Source organism: Podarcis vaucheri (assembly GCF_965113315.1).
Source record: "Podarcis vaucheri genome assembly, chromosome: 11".
NCBI classification, from domain to species: Eukaryota; Metazoa; Chordata; class Lepidosauria; order Squamata; family Lacertidae; genus Podarcis; species Podarcis vaucheri.
In genome coordinates this window covers 1,342,359-1,360,278 of record NC_138749.1, presented here as the reverse complement: position 1 = coordinate 1,360,278, position 17,920 = coordinate 1,342,359, and positions in this window count along the sequence as shown.

The window sequence follows — 17,920 nt, the reverse complement described above, 5'->3', positions numbered from 1 at the left end:
CTGGTTTGCAGCAACTGGGATTTGGAGGCAGAGAATAGAGCCATCCTGGCTAGTGGTCACTGACAGCCCTCTCCTATTAGATTCACTGCATGTTACAGTCTCAGAGAAAATGTAATGAAGATGCTATACAGGTGGTACTTGTTGTTGTTGTTTGGTCGTTTAGTCGTGTCCGACTCTTCGTGACCCCATGGACCAGAGCACGCCAGGCACTCCTGTCTTCCACTGCCTCCCGCAGTTTGGTCAAACTCATGCTGGTAGCTTCAAGAACACTGTCCAACCATCTCATCCTCTGCTTTCCCCCAGGAAAGCATTGTTTAATGTCTGGATAAGATATAAGGACCTACTTGAAAATAAAACCCCAAGGTGGCTGTCACCGATGGAAGCGAAGGCTCAGAAAAAGCTCAATATGGAGGCCAAGTGGCCGAAATATTGGGAGATTTTGGAACAAGAGGGAGACAGATTGAAATTGCAGAGCTTTGAAAAACTAAAAAATAAAGTGCGAGATTTGCTTCATTATTATCAGATAATGGAGGCATATAATTTGGACAAGAAAATTGGCTTCCAGGTGGAAAAATCAGAATTGGAAACAGAACTGTTAGAACCCAAAACTAAGATTTTGTCAAAGATGTATAACTTGCTGTTGAAATGGAATACTCAGGATGAAATGGTGAAATCTGCTATGATTAAATGGGCACAAGATGTTGCACATAATATAATGATGGCTGACTGGGAACAGTTATGGACCACAGGTATGAAGTTTACGGCATGTAATGCCTTAAGAGAGAATATTATGAAAATGATATACAGGTGGTACATGACCCCAGTCAAGACTGCAAAAATCTATCATTTGCCCGATAATAAATGTTGGAAATGTAAAGAAACTGAAGGTACATTCTTTCACCTTTGGTGGACGTGCCCAAGGATTAAGGAGTGCACGGAAACGCCATTTACCTTCCCGCCAGAGTGGTACCTATTTATCTACTTGCACTTTGACGTGCTTTTGAACTGCTAGGTTGGCAGGAGCAGGGACCGAGCAATGGGAGCTCACCCCGTCGTGGGGATTCGAACCGCCGACCTTCTGATCAGCAAGTCCTAGGCTCTGTGGTTTAACCCACAGTGCCACCTGCATCCCTTAAATTAATATTAATTGATGTATAATAAGGGTGTTTTTTTTAAAAAAAAAAAAGATAGCCCTCCTCTATGAGTTTGCCTAATCCTCTTTCGAAACCATCTAGGTTGTGAACCTAAAGATGCTAGGAGAGGGGCAAAGAACAGAATCGTAAAAAACATATTGAAAGCAATTAAGAACTTCTGGGGCTATTTTAAAGCAGCTGGCTTGGGCTGGCTGGCTGTGCTGTCTCCTTGAAGAGCAGGAGCCAAGTTGGTTATTTACAGGCTGAGTTTCCCGTTTGCAGGGACACCCCGTGACTTAGGGGCTCTCACGTGACTGCCGGCGTTCTCTTTTTATTGCTTCCATTACCTGGAGAGGGACGTGACCACAGCCACAAAGACCCTCTTTCCAGCAGCTCTTTCTGAGAGATATATGTCAGAATGGTTAGGAACTATAAGGCAAATGGCCTTGGCACTCCAGCCATCATACTGGGCGAGAGCAGGAGGGAAGATTTATTGAAAAGTCAGCTTTATTCAGGAGCTTTTGGAATGGCAGCGTTGGAGATAATATCTCGCCCAACCTGCTGCTTTAAAAAGGAGAGCTGAAAAACAACTGGGGAGGATGTAGAACTGTTATTGGTAATCTTTCTTACGTTATAAAAGTGGTAAATAAAAAATAAGAGCAGTGAAAAGACTCCATGTTGCTGTGAGGGGTCTCACTCCAAGAAGCACTTGGGATGAGTTGATGCTGGAAAAGAAGCTAATATTTATTTATTTATACATACCCCGCCCATCTGGCTGCGTTTCCCCAGCCACTCTGGGTGGCTTCCAACAAAATATTAAAAATACAATAAAACATCAGACATTAAAAACTTCCCTAAACAGGGCTGCCTTCAGATGTCTTCTTAAAGTCCGATAGTTGTTTCTTTCCTTGACATCTGAAGGGAGGGCGTTCCACAGGGTGGGCACCACCACCGAGGAGGCCCTCTGCCTGGTTCCCTGTAACTTGGCTTCTCGCAATGAGGGAACTGCCAGAAGGCCCTCAGTGCTGGACCTCAGTGTCTGGGCAGAGCGATGGGGGTGGAGATGCTCCTTCAGGTCTACTGGGCTGAGGCCGTAAAGGGCTTTCAAGGTCAGCACCAACACTTTGAATTGTGCTTGGAAACGTAGCTAAGGCGGTCCTGCTAGGATTGCACTTTGCCCCTCTGACCCACCACAGCTGTGCTTCACAGACAGGGAGACCCAGGCTCAGCCACGGTACAGTCAACATGGGAAAGGGAAGCCGTGAGCAGCAGACTGTGGGACTGGCCTGGGATGTCATCCCGTCCTGACTGAACAGAAACAGTTCCATAGAATAGTAGAGCTGGGAGATGCTCAAGAGGGTCATCTAGTCCAGCCCCTTGCTATGCAGGAATCACAGCTAAAGAATCCCTGACCAATGTCCATCCAAACATCCCAATGAAGGAGAGTCCACCACCTTCTGTCCCACTGTTGAATGGCCCTTACCTTCAGAAACTTCTTTCTAAGGCGGAGTCAGAAACTAATTCCCACCCTCCAGAGCAGGAGGAAACAAGCTTGCTCCATCTTCCATGGGACAGCCCTTCAGATATTTGAACGTGGCTTCAAATATTCTTGAGAGTCCCATGGACTGCAAGAAGATCCAACCTCTCCATTCTGAAGGAAATCAGCCCTGAGTGCTCACTGGAAGGACAGATCCTGAAGCTGAGGCTCCAAGACTTTGGCCACCTCATGAGAAGAGAAGACTCCCTGGAAAAGACCCTGATGTTGGGAAAGATGGAGGGCACAAGGAGAAGGGGACGAAGGAGGACGAGATGGTGGGGCAGTGTTCTTGAAGCTACCAGCATGAGGGAGGCAGTGGAAGACAGAAGTGCCTGGCGTGCTCTGGTCCAGGGGGTCACGAAGAGGCGGACACGACTAAATGACTAAACAACAACAAGTCCTATCACCTCTCAGTCTTCTCCCTCAACCATTCCTCATAGGGCTTAGTTTCCAGACCCTGGATCAGGGGTCGGCAAATTTTTTTAGCCGCAGGCCAGTCCACTTTTCCTCAGACCTTGTGGTGGGCTGGACAAGCAGCACTGGAGGAGGGGAGCTGGAAGAAGAGGCTAGGGGGGCAAGTAGTCTTCCTCCCCACCACCCAGCCCCGGCCCCTGCTGCTGCGCTTACCTTCCCAGGGGCTGCCGCCGCCGCCACCACCACTGCTGCTGGTGCTTCTCATGGGTAATAATAATAATAATAATAATAATAATAATATAATAGTTTTTATTTATACCCCACCCTCCCCAGTGAAGATTGGGCTCAGGGCGGCTAACACCAGGTATAAAAACAATTGATTAAAATGCAACTTAAAAACAAGATTAAAATGCAACATTAAAATGCAGGGCAGGCAAAGGGAGCTCGTCTGCTCTGCTTTCTGGCCCACAGGAGCACCAGGGCAGCGGCGGCAGCGGCGGCGGAGGGAAGATGAGTGGCGCAAAAGGGCTGGCTCTGGAGAGGGGCTGCTTAAAATGGTGCTCAGCCAGTTCAGCCCCGCCCCCTTCCTCCTCTAGGCAGGGCGGGGAGAAGCCAGGAGGAGGGAGGGAAGAGGTGCCGCCGTGGTTTGTGTGAGGGAGGGGGGAATGGAATGGCGCAGAAAAAAATGGTGCAGCCCAAATGAACAGAATCCCTATGCCAATCCACGGACAGTCCGCATGCCAGATCGTCAAGGCGTTTGGGCCTGATCCGGCCCACAGCCCTTAGTTTGCCAACCCCTGCCCTGGATCATCTTGGTTGCCCTCCTCTGCACACCTCCCAGCTTGTCAATCTCCTTCTTAAATTGTGGTGCCCAGAGCTGGACCCTGGACTCCAGGTGGGGACTGACCAAGGCAGAATAGAGCGGTACTGTTACTTCCTTTGATCTCGACATGAGACTTCTGTAGACGGGTGCAAGATGCACAGGCTGGACCAGGAGGGTGTGGCAGAGCAATGGTGTTTTTCAACTGAAGTAAGAATCCCTGGGCCATCTCTCTGGAGCTGATTCTAACCAGAGCAGGAGAACCAGCTGCTTTTAAAGCAGGGTGTGTGGCTGGAGAAGGTTTCTTGGAGCCTCTGATATAATAATAATAATAATAATAATAATAATAATAATAATAATAATAATAATAATAATTTATAGAAACCAAAAAAACACTAAAATATCATACATTAAAAACTTCCCTGAACAGGGCTGCCTTAAGATGTCTTCTGAATGTCAGGTAGTTGTTTATCGTTTTGACATCTGATGGGAGGGCGTTCCACAGGGTGGGCGCCACTACCGAGAAGGCCCTCTGCCTGGTTCCCTGTAGCTTTGCTTCTCGCAATGAGGGAACCGCCAGAAGGCCCTCGGCGCTGGACCTCAGCGTCCGGGCAGAATGATGGGGGTGGAGACGCTCCTTCAGGTATACTGGACCGAGGCCGTTTAGGGCTTTAAAGGTCAACACCAGCACTTTGAATTGTGCTCGGAAACGTACTGGGAGCCAATAATAATAATAATAATAATAATAATAATAATAATAATAATAATATTTATACCCCGCCCATTTGGCTGAGTTTCCCCAGCCACTCTGGGTGGCTTCCAATCAAGTGTTAAAAACAATACAGCATTAAATATTAAAAGCTTCCCTAAACTGGGCTGCCTTCAGCTGTCTTCTAAAAGTCTGGTAGTTGTTGTTCTCTTTGACATCTGGTGGGAGGGCGTTCCACAGGGCGGGCGCCACCACCGAGAAGGCCCTCTGCCTGGTTCCCTGTAACTTGGCTTCTTGTTGGGAGGGAACCGACAGAAGGCCCTTGGAGCTGGACCTCAGTGTCTGGGCAGAATGATGGGGGTGGAGACGCTCCTTCAGGTATACAGGACCGAGGCCGTTTAGAGCTTTAAAGGTCAGCACCAACACTTTGAATTTTGATAACAATGAAAAGTCCCTAGTTTCCTCTAGGCATTATGGTGTGCTTAGGGTGTTTGCTCGCCTCTGAAGGACAGTTGCTCTCCAGGGCACTTTAGGGGGCACTTGGGCAAAGCTCTGCCCAGAACCATCCCAGACGCCTGCAGTCATGAGAGGCACTCACCAGGCAGGTCCTTGCCCAGATGCGCCCAGAAGCGTCATCTGAATATATGGCCTCTCTCTCTGCGCTGGCCCTGACTTGCTCTGCTCCACAGTCAGGGCTGCCAGGCTTTTATTTGCCTTGAGGCAGCACAAATTTCATAGCATCCATTAGGATTATTGTTATTAGCCCTGAGTAGGGAAGAATCGAAGGCTGACGAAGGCTAATTAATTGGTGGGGGGGGATGATGGATGATGGATCAAGGAGCTGGCAGTCGGATGGGCCAGTTGAACGGCTGTTGATTTATTGGACGCATCACATTGGGTTCACATGTCTGGTCTGCAGCATTTATCTAAGGGGCTGCAATTCCTGCTCAGAGACCAGGAAGGTGGAGGAGAACCTCACAGTCCTTGCAAGGTCACCGTCAGAGCAGAAGACTCAGGGCTGCACAGGGGAAAGGAAGGCTCAGGAGAAGACTGACAGGCAATATTATAGATACTTTCTTTTCTTTTCTTTTTTAATTTGCATTTTATTTATTTGTTCACATTCTTATATTACATTGGTAAACGTTGTCATATTCTATTACAGGACTTACTATAATATAATTTCCAACATGTATACATAAATTATATACAAATTTTATATACAGTGGTACCTCTGGATACGAACGAGATCCGTTCCGGCACGTCTGCGCATGCACACGCCGCTTTTCGCCGCCTCTGCTATGTGTGTGATGTCATTTTGAGCGTCTGCGCATGCGCAAGCGGCAAAACCCAGAGGTAACACGCACAGTTACTTCCGGGTTGCCGCGGAGTGCACCTCGAATGCGCTCAACCCAAAGTGCATTCAACCTGAGATATGACTGTACCTAGAAAGAAAATGAAACAAAAGAAAGAAAGAACAAAGAGAAAAAACAAAAACAAATCATATACATACCAGCACACTAGACTGGAAAATATGAAAGGGCAATATTATAGATACTTGCAAATATCTGAAGGGATGACACATGGAAGATTTATTTATTTATTTACTTATTTATTGAATTTATGTACCGCCCTATACTTGGAGGTCTCAGACTGGTTCACAGAAAAGACCACAATATATAAAATCAAAATAAGAACAATAACACCCCCCAAAAGAGTCACATTTTAAAAGGGTATAGGATGTCACTCAGGTCAACCAAAGGCCTGGTTAAAAAGGAACATTTTTGCCTGGCACCTAAAGGTGTATAATGAAGGCGCCAGTCGAACTTCCCTAGGAAGAGGATTTCACTTTTTGGGAGCCACTGCAGAGAAGGCCCTCTTCTCATGTTGCCACACTCCGGACTTCTCGAGGAGGAAGCACACGAGTCTGAATGGGTTCATATGGAAAGAGGCGGCCCTTGAGGTATTGCAATCTTGAGCTGCTTAAGGCTTTATAGGGCAAAACCAGCACCTTGAATTGGGCCCGGAAACTAACTGGTAGCCAGTGCAGTAAGATGGAGCAAACAAGAAAACAAGAGCCCTGCTGGAACAGGTTAATGGGCCATCTTCTTCTCACAGTGGCTGACCAGAGTGGGAACCCCACAAGCAGGATTCAAGCAAGAGAGACCTCTCCCCTCTTGGAATTCCCCACAACTGGGATTCAGAAGCATTGCTGACCCCAACTGTGGAAGCAGAGTGTAGCCATTGTGGTTAGTAGACATCAGGAGTCCTTTCCTCCATGAGTCCCATGAATCCTGTTTTAGAGCCATCCAGGTTTGTGGCCATGACTGCCTCCTGTGCGATTAGACAAACCCCCAAAGGATTGGATGAATGCATGGAAGAGTGAGCTATCAAAGGCCACTGGTCACAGTGGCAATGCTCTGCCCTTCACTGTCAGCCACACCAATGCTCCTGAAACCCCAAGAGGGGAGGACGGGGCTCTTGCGCTCAATCCTACTTGTGGGTTTCCCTCAACATCTGGTTAGTCAATCTGACAACGGGATCCTGCACTAGGTGGGCCATTGGCTGGATCCAGCAGACTCTTCTTTGTAGCATCATAGAATTGTAGAGTTGGAAGGGACCCTGAGGGTCAGCTGAGTCCAGGGGTCAGCAAGGTTTACCCGGCATCTGTGTCTGCGCAGATGTGATTTCCGGCATCTGTGTCTGCGCAGATGTGATTTCCGGCATCTGTGTCTGCGCAGATGTGATTTCCGGCATCTGTGTCTGCGCAGATGTGATTTCCGGCATCTGTGTCTGCGCAGATGTGATTTCCGGCATCTGTGTCTGCGCAGATGTGATTTCCGGCATCTGTGTCTGCGCAGATGTGATTTCCGGCATCTGTGTCTGCGCAGATGTGATTTCCGGCATCTGTGTCTGCGCAGATGTGATTTCCGGCATCTGTGTCTGCGCAGATGTGATTTCCAGCATCTGTGTCTGCACAGATGTGATTTCCGGCGTCTGTGTCTGCGCAGATGTGATTTCCAGCATCTGTGTCTGCACAGATGTGATTTCCGGCGTCTGTGTCTGCGCAGATGTGATTTCCGGCGTCTGTGTCTGCGCAGATGTGATTTCCGGCGTCTGTGTCTGCGCAGATGTGATTTCCGGCGCCGCAAAAGGTAGTCCCCGCTCCGCGCTGTGCCGGTTTAGCACAGCACACAGGGACTCACCAAGCAGGCAGCTCAGTTCAGAGGTGGTTCAGGGGCTGGTTAAATGACCTCCATGGGCTGCTTTTGGCCCATGGGCCTTAGGTTGCCGACCCCTGTCTTAGTCCAACCCCGCAATGCAAGAATCTCAGCTAAAGCATCCATGGCAGATGGTCATTCGACCTCAGCTTAAAAACCTCCAATGAAAGAAAGTCCGTAGCTTCCTGAGAGAGCTCTTGATGTCAGAAAGTTTTCCCTGATGTTGATCCAGAATCTCCTGTCTTGTCACTTGAAGCCATTGGTTTGAGTCCAATGCTCCTGAGCAGCAGAAAACAAGATTGCTCCATCTTCTATGTGACAGCCCTTTTGATATTTGAAGATGGCCATCATATCTCATGTCAGTCCCCTCTTATCCAGGCTAAGCATATCATCCAGGTCTGGGAGCAGACAGTGTAGGGTTGCAGAAACAAGCTCGCACAATTCCCTGATGCATGCACCAAAATCTGAAGCTCAGAGTGGAGCTTTCTCCCCTTGCCTGATGTGAATCAGGGGGCATTCCGAAATGGGTATAGGACAGCCTTGCCCTACCTGGTGCCCATCCAGAGGGCACCAGGTTGGGCAAGGAAAAGACTCAACGGTGCCCACAAATAAAGGCAGCTCACGGTGCATTAAAAGTCACAAGGGCACCCCGGAAACAATAGTACAACTAATAAAAGCTTGGAAGGCAATTAGATGCTAAAATGCCATATTTAACTGCTCAACAGCTCTCTAAACAATTTGCCTATTGTGCTTTTTAAAAAATTGCTTGCTTTCTAAAAACAACAGCAGCAGTAACCCCACAGAGCTGTTCCGGGCTGAGTTCAGGAGCAAATGCCATATGACGGGGGTCTGTAGGAATTAGGGACCACTACAATTACAATTAGGGACACAGGTGGCGCAGTGGGTTAAACCACGGAGCCTGGGGCTTGACAATCAGAAGGTCGCTGGTTCGAATCCCCGTGGCGGGGTGAGCTCCCGGTGCTCGGTCCCTGCTCCTGCCAACCTAGCAGTTCAAAAGCACGTCAAAGTGCAAGTAGATAAATAGGTACCGCTCCAGCGGGAAGGTAAACGGCGTTTCCGTGCGCTGCTCTGGTTCGCCAGAAGCGGCTTAGTCATGCTGGTCACATGACCCAGAAGCTGTACACTGGCTCCCTCGGCCAATAAAGCGAGATGAGTGCCGCAACCCCAGAGTCGGCCACGACTGGACCTAATGGTCACGGGGTCCCTTTACTTATGCTTATTAGGGGGAGGCGGTACATCCCCTAAGCCAGACAAGTCCAAGGCCTGTGGGGCTCATATTGATTAACAGCAGCCACTTGAAGTGTAGCAAAGAAATGGTTCTCTCAGGGGCTGCCAAAGGCAACCCCCCCCCAGGCTGCTAACCAAAAGCAACCCATCATCTCTGAGCACGGGCCATACTGTCTGGGGTGGGTGGAAACTGCAGCCCAATGACATCTAAAGGGCACCGCATGGGCTCCTGCGATTTTGGCCTGTATTCAAAGCTATATTCATAACACATTTTGCTAGAGAGTGAGGGAGGGCACGCGCTTCCCTTTGCATAACACCAGGCACAGCTCTCCACAATATGTTAAGCGGGAGGGAAGCTCCGAGATGGATCTCTCCGGCTCAGCAGTGTCATTGTCTGTACATCAGCAGCTATCACCTCCTCCCTCAGACAAACAGACCGCGTATACAATGCAATTCCTAGGAACAACAACAGCGGCAGAAGGCTGCCTCTCCGGCCCCCTGGAGAGAGCAAGAAAGGTTCAGCGGCGCCCCCGGGGGATCATGCAAGCACCCCCGGCGCGCGTCTGCCACGTCCCGCTCCAGCCGGCAGCCACGGGTTGCTTTCTGTGCCAAGGCCTGCATTAACACGCTCGGGTGCTCCGGACAGGGGTGACCCCATTTATCTCCGTAGACCTTCCCACCCTCCAGTGGAGATGGGAACATTAATGATGTTCATTGCTGGGAGTTCATTTCCATTCCTTCCGGCCGGAGAGGCAAAGCTGGAAGGTGCCATTACAGAGCGCATGCAACATTTACAAGCAGAACCATAAACCGCTCCATCCTGGGCACGGGGAGGGGATCATGTGGAAAGGATGAAATGCACAGTCTCTCTCTCTCTCTCTCTCTCTCTCACACACACACACACACACACACACACACGCCTGGCACCAGCAGCAACAAACCAAGGCTGGGGGTGTTTTGTAAGAGAAGGAAAAGCTGGGACTGGGCACAGAATTCAGCACCTGAAGTTCAATTCTATTTAAAGGGGGGGAGCTACGTTTCTAGTCCTTATGGTGGAAGGGATATTCTTGAAAGTGTGTGGGTAATACATGGTAAATATATCTATATCTATCTATCTCTATCTCTATCTCTATCTCTATCATCTCTATCTCTATCTCTATCTCTATCTCTATCTCTCTCTATCTCTATCTCTATCTCTATCTCTATTTCATCTATATCTATATCTAGCTATATACAGTGGTACCTCTGGTTGTGAACAGGGTCCATTCCGGAGGCCCGTTCGCAACATGAAAAGAGTGCAACCTGAAGCGCAGGTGCTTGTGCACATACACAAAGCGCAATTTAGCGCTTCTGCACATGCATGAGCGGCGAAACCCAGAAGTAACCCTTTCCAGTTATTTCGGGTTGCCGCAGGACGTAACCTGAAAGAATGTAACATGAAGCAAACGTAACATGAAGTATGACTGTATATATATCTCAAAGCTAGCACTCAAAGGCATTTTCAGGGGTCAGCAGACAGACCTCCAAAGTATTCCACGAAGCAGGGGAAATCATACAAAATTAGAAAATGTCCCTGTGATTATGTGTAATTTGCACAATACCTATGGCTGGCATAATTCAGCTTGCGGTATCCATGGTGTGGGTTTATTCTTCAGGGGCAAGGAAAGATGTCTTCAGTGCAGAGGTACCCCAATAATACCAAGGCAAATGTCTCTCCTAGAATCAGTTCTCCCCACATATTTCTCAGCTGGGAAAATATTGCACCAAAGAGCCACAAAACGCCCAAGGGAGAAGAAATTCTCTGTTTCCCATTTGCTCTGCTTATCTATTTCATTCCTGAAATGCTCTTACAGTTTGGGAATATTGTTCCTGATGTGTCAACGTGTAGAAATGTCCCTTCTGTGTAATATGAACCCACTGCCATTTCTTTCCCTATTCCAGCAGGGGCCAGGGCAAACGCTTCTAGGAAGGGATGGGAAACTTCAGAGCAAGCACCCTGATGGATCAGGCTGCCAAACAAGAGATATGTGTCCCTGCCTGACTTTCCCAGAGGTGACCGTTGTCTTGTGGGCTTTCCCCCCACGATCAAGCATGTGGTGTAATAATAATAATAATAATAATATAAAATTATTTATACCCCGCCCTCCCCGGCCACGACCAGGCTCAGAGCGGTTAACATCAAAGTATGATACATTAAAAACATAAATCAAACAATTGATTAAAATACATCTTAAAATCAACAGAAACAACTCCTAGCAATGCTTGATTTATAACCTAGAACACAACTGTTTTAGGATATGATCATGGGACATTCAGCAAGTATAAAACAATCCAGCTACATAAGAACATTAATCTTTCCCAAAATATAATTATAAATGAACCTATGTATACAAACTCAATGAGAGGTGTGATGTGCAGAAGGGAAAGGGGTCCGATCGCATAGTGGCAGAGCACCCAGGTCCCCCTAACTGGGATTTCCATTTCGAAGGTGAGGCTTGCAACAAAATTTAGCAGCGTTGTGCACTCCTACGGTTCCAGCCAGCCAGACGGGACCCCTTCTTCCAGGATACTCCATTCCATTACTCTTTCCACCACTGCCTGTCATTCCATAATAAATATGGCATGCCCAGTCTTGATTGGGCTGGGGGGCTTGTGGGTGGGTGGGGGTCCCTCTCAGATATTTTTTTGCAATGAACACTCTTCTGTTCTTCTGCAAAATCTGGGTTTCCATCGAGCGCTCTGACTCTTCTTTCTTGTGCATGGATTGGAACATCTGAATCAGCAAAGAGCATTGCAGGATCAGGCCAGTGGCCCGCCTAGTCCAGCATCCTGTTCTCACAGTGCTCAACCGGATGCCCAGATGGGAAACTAGCAAGCAGAGCAACCAAGCACCAGAGCAACTCTCCCCGGTTGTGGTTTCCAGAAACTGATATTCAGGAGTATTGCTGCCTCCCAACTTTGGAAGCAGAGCATAGTCATCCTGGCTAGTAGCCCATCAATAGCCCCCTCCTCCTCCGTGAATTTGTCTGATTCTCCTTTAAATCCATCTGGATTAGTGGCCATCCCTGTCTCCTATTGCAAGGAGTCCCAGGGTATAAATATACACTATGCGAAGAAGCGCCATCTTTTAAAAAATATATATAATTTTATTAAAGATTTTTTAATTTACAAAAATACATGCGCTGTCCCTTTTTTCAAGTTGTGTCTTTTGCAGATCAGTTTCATTTGTTGTGAGACATTGTGGGAATGTTCAGGGATGCAGGAGAGGATATATTCTCTGATTATAGTCTTTCCAACTTGTGTTAACAAGTTCCACAGTTTAGCAGAGTAACATTCCCCTTTGTAAACTCACAGCGGATGCATTTGCTCAGGCTCGCTAAAGCCTCTGTAATAACCGTTCTGGTATTTTCCACTTATTCCCTCATAAAAGATAAGACACGACACAGTATTCTATAAAAGTTTAAAAAGGTTTACTCACACATCATTCTGTTCACAATAGGATCCCCCAGAAGGCAGACTTAGCTCAGAAAAGTAACATACACCTGGAAACTATCTCATAAGGAGACAGTCCCTTTGTCCTCTCCTGGCTGGAGCCAAGAGAGCATCTTTGGCTAAGCAGATGTTGCTTCTTCGATGCATGTAGTGAAAGAGAGAGAGATGGCTGCCCTGCCCTGTGCTTATGTCGTTACCTGCACAGGTGAGGCCACGCCCACCTCTAGTCACATGCAGAGGAAGTCTGTCCCAACCCAGGAGGAAACAGGAAGTTTACCTGCTGGCTGGACAAACATTCCTCCCCAAGTGTAAACATGTTCACTCTAGGAATGTTGTACTTGACTGCTCTTGTGTTTCACATCCCACAGACATTAGTATTGTATACAATGTTAGGTTAGGAAGGGGAAGGAGGAGGAGAGGGGAATGGTGAGTGGGGTGGGCTTGGGTGGCAATGCCTCAATTCTTCTCCTTAGAGTATGTGTGGGGTTTTGTGTCAGCATCACTTGTGTGGGTCCTCTTTACTATTCTTTTGTTGTATTCCTTTGCTGGTGCCATCTTGACTGCATCGGGGGCCATATTTGGAGCGAAGAACCAATTTGCTGTTAGCATATAGGAGAGGGGACAGGCCTTGGAAATGCTTTGGTCCAAGACCCTGGAGAGTAGCTGCCAGCCAGAGTTGGTAGTAATATGCTAGGAAAAGCCAATGGTCTGTCTCAGCATAGATTGCTCATGGGGACCAAGGAATTCAGGCTCCATCTTCCTATCTGGCCCATTCCACCCACCCTGCTTATTGTCCATGGGCCAGATATCCCAGCCAGCCCTGTTCATCCCATCCTTGGTCCTTTGATCATCTTTATCGCTCTCCCCTGACTCCTGTCCAGCTGGCGCCAACCTCCTTCCTAAGTGCTCGCAGCGTGATTGAAGGGAGGGGTTTCTGCATCTCCAGCCAGTTGGCTCACTCTGGAGTAGCTGTGCAGCCGGACACCAGGAAGCTTGTGGCTTTGATGCATTAGGAGCACTTGCAAAAAAACAGCCCCATCTTGCCACGAATTGATGCTTCTCTTCTTCGCCACCCACTGCCTGCAGGCGTTTCCATGGCACTGGGTGCCCGGGAAGAAGCAAGAGGCTTTGGCAGGCTGAAGCTCTTAGGGTGGGAGAATCACAGAATCTTAGAGATGGTAGGGACCACCAAAGGTCATCTAGTCCCACCCTCAAAAAGCAGGAATAGGAGCAAAAGAATCCCTAACAGAAGACCATCCAGCCTCTGCTTATAAACCTCCCACCTTCAAAGGGAGTCCACTCCACTGCCAAAGAACTCCTAGCATCAGAAGTTTCTTGTTAATGTTTAGTTGGAATCTCCTTTGAAGTTGAATCCATTGGTTCAGGTCCTTCCCTCTGGAGAAGCAAAACAAACTTGCTCCATCTTCCATGTGGAAGATCTTCCATCTTCAGTTATTTGAAGATGGCCACCATCTTCTCTTCTGCATGGTGCTGGGACCCACAGTATCTCCAGGGCCATTGCTCTTCCCAAAGACAGGTTCTTCCAGACCCAAATCTATCCCAACAGCCACCCACCCAGCTGTCTTCTTATTTGGGGTGCCTCCAAAAGGATGAGATCCCACCATGTGTCCCCACCACCACCACCACAGCTGCCCCAGCTCAGCAAAGGACCAGGCAGCATGGCTAAACTATGAAACTCCCTCCCACAGGAGTTCCAGTAGAAGAACTGAACCATTGCCACCCGACCCCACCCCACTCACCATTCCCCTCTCCTCCTCTTTCCCCCCTTTTCTTCCTAACCTAACACTGTATACAACACTTGTTCTTGTTGTTTAGTCGTTTAATCGTGTCCGACTCTTCATGACCCCCTGGACCAGAGCACGCCAGGCACTCCTGTCTTCCACTGCCTCCCACAGCTTGATCAAATTCATGCTGCTGGCTTTGAGAACACTGTCCCACCATCTCGTCCTCTGTCGTCCCCTTCTCCTTGTGCCCTCCATCTTTCTCAGCATCAGGGTCTTTTCCAGGGAGTCTTCTCTTCTCATGAGGTGGCCAAAGTCTTGGAGCCTCAGCTTCAGGATCTGTCCTTCCAGGGAGCACTCAGGGCTGATTTCCTTCAGAATGGATCAGTTTGATCTTCTTGCAGTCCATGGGACTCTCAAGAGTCTCCTCCAGCACCAGAATTCAAAAGCATCCATTCTTCAACACTAGACTGCTTTAAAAGAGGATTAGACAAATTCATGGAGGAGACAGCTGTCAACGGCTCCTCCCCCCCCCCCAAAAAAAATGCAGAGTTCTCATTTTCTAAGGAAGGGGTTGTAACACTGCAGGTATGATTGCTCTCCCTAGGTGATTTTGGGTGGAAGACTTTGAAAAGACTGTAACAGTCATTCCATTAAAAAAATCCTAGGATGCTAAGTTTGTATTTTGAAGGGGGGGTTGCCCCCCAAGTGTGCCTGGAATGCTCTATCTGCAGTAAGAGTGCAAATCCTGAGTCAAGTCTGTGAGTTGAGTCACATGAAATTACATAGTAAGATAGAGCGGTCCACTTTTCCACTTCTAGTGAAACCTGAAGAAGGATCTGTCCATGGTGCTAGCAGGGAAGGAAAGGCCTGTGTAGTCTGCCGCCCTTTCAGACCCGCCTGGAAACACCTCCAGATTCATGCATGGGATGTACCGTATTTTTCGCTCGATAACACACACCTGACCATAGCACGCATGTAGTTTTTAGAGGAGGGAAACAAGAAAAAAAAAATCTACACGAAACAGTGGATGTATGATTTTTGTGGTTCATGCTGTGGCCACAGACATGTGATCTGATGGTGAGTTTGGGGTAGCCCAATGGATCCATGTTTGTAACCACGTTTTTGCACCACTGCGGCCTCAGGCAACAGTGGTTGCTTGATTTTTTTGGTGCAAACTGTAGCCATGGACATGCTATGTGATCTGATGGTGAATTTGGGGTGACCCAGTGCAAAAATCCTGAGGATCCATGTGGATCTGTGCTTTGTAACCACGTTTTAAGTGGGGAGGGAAGGAAAAGCACTCAAGGGACAAGGAGCATGCGTGGAGCAAGCTCTGCTTCTCTCCCTCCTCCCCCCCCCCCTTAGCGAGCTGAAAAACTTTGCTGGAGGGACAGAGAGCCTGCTTGCTTTAAAGGAGCCTACCGGACAGGAGCCGCTTACACTCGTGTAAGCGGCTCCCCTCCCCTCCCGCTTTGCTCCTTTAAAGAAGCAGGCACTCTGTCCCTCTCTCCTCCCCATTCAGCGGCTCTTCTCCCGCTGGAAACCATGGAGGAGGGAAGCATTCGCTCCGTAACACACACAGACATTTCCCCTTACTTTCTAGGAGGAAAAAAATATGTGTAATGGAGCGAAAACTACGGTACATGAATCCTCAAATTCATTAGTCAGTTTCTCTATGAAACGGTCAAGTTGACCGGCTTCCCACTGAATTTCCAGTGACCAAATATCAAAATGGAACACACGTTGTTTCTTATTGCAAAGTTGGCCGACTATACACTTTTGTTAAATAACAACGGAATGTTTGTATCATGCTTTAGGGTATTCACAATCTTCACATTCATTATCTAGTTGCAAGTCATACAAGCAGCCGATTTTGTTAGCCCCATTTTGCAGAAGAAAAGACTGAGGCTGAGAGAATGGCTTGTCTACGGCCACCAATTCAATAATGGACCAGCGGTAGCTCCCTGACCCCCAGATCCAGCCTCTCTGCCACTATCGGCTGCAACAGCTATTACAATTTTCTATATATTTTGTATGCACAGACAGGGCTTGTGGTTGCATACTGTACATTTCCAATGGAAGATTTTAACTGGCGACTGAATGCATTTGTGCATTTGGGGAGAAAAGTGTGCTTCCTGTACGCTTGCCCCTGCTTGTTATAATCCATGTCTCTTGTGGCAAAAGAATTCAGAACACTCTGTGGTTCAAACTGCAGCCCCCACCCCCAAAAGAGCCCCAACATTCTCCACCCCATCGGTGCCTTCTTAGCATTCTGCAGCTTCCATTTCTTGGCTGACCAAAAGGGAGGCCTGATTGCAGATTCTTGGGCCCTGCTGAGCCAGCAAGCTGCAAAGCTAATTCTACATTCATTAGGCACAGTCTGCTGGTAGGAAGCTTTTTCGCCAGATAAAGATTTCAGAGGATCACACTGGCAGGGAGAAGGGGCAGGAGGGAGGGCCGCAGCTAACAGATAGGACTGCGGGCTATGAAAACCTTCTGTGCCTACAGTCACTTCAAAGCCTCTGGTACAGGTGGAGGAATAGCTGTTTGCAAAGAAAGGGATGGCAGGCAGGGGAGAGGGACCTTTCTCTAAGCAGGCATGATGCAGCAGTTAACACCTCCAAAGAGTGGCACAGACGCTTCCCTCGTTGCCAGCCTCGCCACCAGAGGATCTGCTGTTTACCTGACTTTGAACATCAAAGGTTCGGCAGAGTTATGGGGGAAAGTGTCCAGGAAACAACTAAGGGTTTGAAGGCCCCAAAGGAGCAGATTGTCTGGGGCACAACCTTGAACAGAATCTTGTCCATACACTGGAAAATATCACAGAGGGATACAAATAAGGGAAGTAAAAATTAAAAATCACCCTGCGGCGAAGGGCTTGCAAAAGGAAAGCTAAAGAATGCACTGAACCCTGGCTTGCAAGTTACCAACTGGCGTAGCTGCAAGAGCCTGGAGGTCCATTTCTGTCACCAGACAGCCACAGTTCCCTGCAGCTCACCTCCCTCGTTAAAGCCAAGATTTTGAGGGTGGGGGGTACCCTGATGTTGATGATGATGATGTTGTAAATTCAACTTATACACTGCCCTATACCAGGAGGTCTGAGGGCGGTTCACAACAAGTCCACAGCATATAAAATCAAACCAAAAGCAGTAACTCAATAACCCCCCTCCCCCCAAAAAAACCCACATTCTAAAAGGATGTTGGATGTCAGTAAGATCATCCAAACGGCTGGTTAAAAAGGAACATTTTTGCCTGGCGCCTAAAGGTGTATAATGAAGGCACCAGTCGAACTTCCCTGGGGAGGGCATTCCATAGATTAGGAGCCACTGCAGAGAAGGCCCCGTTCTTGTGTTGCAGCCCTCTGGACCTCTCGAGGAGGAGGCACACAAAGGAGGGGATCAGAAGATGATCTCAGGGTCCGGGAAGGTTCATATGGAAAGAGGCAGTCCTTGAGGTATTGCGGTCCTGAGCCATTTAAGGCTTTATAGGTCAAAACCAGCACTTTGACTTGGGCCCGTTCAAATGTGCTTCCTTCTTCGGGCTGAGAATAAGTTCAGGGACTGCACCTTGTCTCAAACCCTCAAGCTGCATTTTATTAAAATTC